Source organism: Aegilops tauschii, chromosome 2, assembly GCF_002575655.3.
Source record: "Aegilops tauschii subsp. strangulata cultivar AL8/78 chromosome 2, Aet v6.0, whole genome shotgun sequence".
NCBI lineage: Eukaryota > Viridiplantae > Streptophyta > Magnoliopsida > Poales > Poaceae > Aegilops > Aegilops tauschii.
The window spans coordinates 60,113,409-60,117,219 of NC_053036.3; positions in this window are offsets into that span (position 1 = coordinate 60,113,409).

Here is a 3,811-nt window from a genome sequence, read left to right on the forward strand (position 1 = left end):
AAGAAGCCAGGACACGACTCCAAGTCTGTCAATGTCACTCTAAGCAACAATGATGGGGCATCTGGGTATGGTAATCTGTTTACCGTACTTTCAGTTTGTTAGTCCACCGATTGGTGGGTTGACACTAGGGCCAATATTCATGTGTGTGCTGATGTGTCTTTGTTTTCTGGCAGCATATAAATACGAAATCCACAGGGATGCTCAGCTTGATTTTAGTGGAACTGCACAAAATGTTCAGATGGTTCGTGTCCTCCATAATACTTCATCATGAACAATACATCGAATGGTTCTCTAATCATTCGTCGTCACCTTGAGCCACCGGACTATCAGATGACAAACTGATGACAAACCCTGCCCGTTCCACAATCATAGGCATTACATATTTTGAATGGGAAAAGCTTGTCAAAGTTGACATTAGTATAATATATTGGAATTGGAAAACCTTGTCAATCTTTGCTCATTGATGTTAGCCAGAAGACATGCATTTGATATTTTTGAGTGGGACGCCCTTTACTGTGAGCAACGTCGATCGTTTTTTCATATTCGTGTCTTTAGTTCAGAAGTAAATATTTACTCTGCTGAGATGCATAGTCACATGAATGTTGACTTATGTAAGATATTTTAAGAGTTTGTTCTGAATATTGTCTATGCAATGCCACGCCTTGTGTTTGATTGCAAAGTTGAGCTTGGAATGTTGTGGAATGCGGCATCACGAGCTGTTCACCGTGCCTCCTGAGAATAATGCTTCGTATTGTTTTGCATGTCGATCTAATGCCAGTGATTTGCTTGTTAGGAAGATCATCCTCTTCTATTGTTTCCGTTCTTAAGAAGTTCATCGTCTTATGTTTCATTCATAGCCTATACGACAAGTCGGGTAGGTTAGACGTGAAACCATATGATCTTCCGACCAACTCATCATCTTAGGCCGTCATTGGATCGTCTTTTTCCAACCAAAACCGCTTGTAAAACTGACGCTTGTAAATAAAAGCAGATGGTCTCGGGCGAAGCGCTTGGTTGGTCGATTTCGACTAGTAAAATATACACTGGTCTCTCAAATTACACGCGTAACCCGCCGGTTTTACTTACAGACCTCGGGCCCTCGGTTTCATTACGCCTGTATTTTACGCGTTTTTTCCGATGATGAGTAAATTACACTTGTATCTTAATATAGGTGTGAAATAAACCAGAGCTCCCAAGCGCGGCCGTACCGTTTCATGTCGTCTCAGTCTCTCGAAGGTGCTCATAGGTGTCCGATGATCCTGGCTTCCTGAATGAGCAGCGGGCGCTGTATCAGACCATCCGTAGGGCCCGTGAGGCCCTCTCCGTCGTCTTTCGAGTTGTTGCGCTCGCCTTGGCGCCGAGCATTGTTAACATGGTCAATGAACATGAGGATTCAGGAGATGACTTTATTTTGACTGGATGACAGTAGGGACCCAGTAGGGCCATAGCCGTACGTACGCAAGTGCCTCCTTATTATGTACAACTATATTTTTTTGCTTCCTCCTGGTTTCCTGACATCACGGTCCCACACCATTGTCAACCAATGTAGTCAATATAAACGAGAGAATTCCACAAGGTGCTGCCAACAGCTGGGACCAAACAGCTCGAGCAGTATTTGTGTTTTTGAAGTGTGAGCACTGCAGAGTTTTTCTTGGCGATGTTTTCGTTGTTGTTCAGAGGAGAGCAGGGTATTAACTGGGCGGGCTGTGGCCCGTCTAGCCTAGGACAGATATCCAACCCAGATATTATTTTTTTCAAGATGAAAATGGCTAGCCCAGCTATACGTTTTTTGAGGAATACCCAGGCAAGGTCAACTTGTTATCCTCCGCCCCGCTGGGCTGCAAATCTTTCCTAGGAGGGATGCATTAGGCTTAACAAGAAAATGGGCTTTAAAAGATAATAAATGGGATGTAATTATAAAAGCTGGGCAGTAACTATAAAAATGCACCAAGCACGAAATTAGTTTATAAAATATTATTTATGGATTTTGAAAATCCTAATTTTTAATTGTTGCGTGTGCAACGTTTCATTAGATTCTTACGTAATACAAATTTATATTTAATCTGACCAGAAATTTCGGGAAAAAATATTTCGAATCCCATCAAAATGTGGGAAATTTTATTGAATTCTGTCTTGAACGGTTGGTTGAAATTATTAATCATTGTCCTAGCTAGAAAATGGGCTGTACTTTTAACAAACTATAAATGGGCTGTAGTAAATTCCATTAGAATTCAAAAATGGGATGTACATTCTTACAAATCGCAAATGGCTATAAGTTCTCTGCCGCACACTTGTGGGCCTACTAAGTTGACGCGTCCCCTAAAAAAAGAAGTTGACGCGTATGCAAGGCTTTGTCAACTTATTAGAGTCAACACACGGTTCTAGCAGCAGTGGCCGTTGGATGTCCATCCAACGGATGCCGTGCTTCTTATTCAATCTCGGATATTCTAGCTTCACCCGCCCAAAAAATGATTCCTCCCCCTGACATCTGGGGCGCACCATTTCGGAAGCTGACCTGTGGGCCTACTAAGACGCATACCAAGGGCTTTGTCAACTTAATCAATATGAACGATTCTAGCTGCAGTGACCGTACGATGTCCATCCAACGGCCGTAGTGCTTCTTCAACCTCTGGTCTTCTTGCTCCAGCTGCCCAAAGCAGCGTCGGTCGTGCCGCCTGCTCCAGCCTCCCGTGGCTGCCTGAGCTGCCGCGGAGGCCTCACCGCCCCCTACTACTCCCACCAGGCCATCCCTCCACTCACCCACACACCCTGTTATTCTGCGGCCACGCCAGCCTCACACCGCAGCTGAACCAGTGAACACTCGTACTCCTCTCTGCGCGGGCTTCCACTGTCGCGTCTTCCCCGGCTCCGCGTCGTCCCTTCCTAGGCCTCGCCGTCGTCCACTGCCCTGGTGCTCTCGGCACGGCGTGGTCAACGTGGTCAAGGAACGGCTTCCATCGGACGTGGATTGTACGTGGAGAGGCTGACAGTTGGGTCCACGGCCGCAGCAAGGAAGTGCCTCCTTATTATGCGCAAAATAGTTATTCCTCCACCTAACAATGGGGACCCACCGGACGGGCCACCGTATTTCGCGGAAAAAATGTTACCGCCGCTGACAGCTCGAACCCACCAGCTATATCTTTGCATGCAAGGAAGTGCCTCCTTATTACGCACAAAAAATGAATACTCCCCCTGTTAGCTGGGACCCAGTATAGTGGCAGGCTGACTTCTGGGCCTACTAAGTTAATGGGGACGGAGGGCTTTGTCAACTTAGTCAATATGCACGATTCTAGCTCCAATGACCATACGATGTCCATCGAACGGTCGTAGTGCTTCTTCAACCTCTGGTCTTCTTGCTCCAGCCGCCCAAACCAGCGCCGGTCGTGCCTCGTGCTCCTGCCTCCCGTGGCCGGCTGTGCTGCCATGGAGGCCTCACCACCCCCTACTACTCCCACCGCTGGCCAGGCCATCCCTCCACTCACCCACACCCCCTGTTATTCTGTGGCGACGGTAGCCTCACACCGCAGCCGAACCAGTGAACCCTCGTACTCCTCTTTGCGCGGGCTTCCACTGCCGCGTCTTCCCCGGCTTCGCGTCGTCCCCTTCCTAGGCCTCGCAGTCATCCACCGCCCTGGTGCTCTCGGCGTGGCGTGGTTAACATGGTCAAGGAACGGCTTCCATCGGACGTGGACTGTACTTGGAGAGGCTGACAGCTGGGTCCACGGCCGCAGCAAGAAAGTGCCTCCTTATTACGCACAAAATAATTATTCCTCCACCTGACAACGGGGACCCACCGGACGGGCCACCGTAT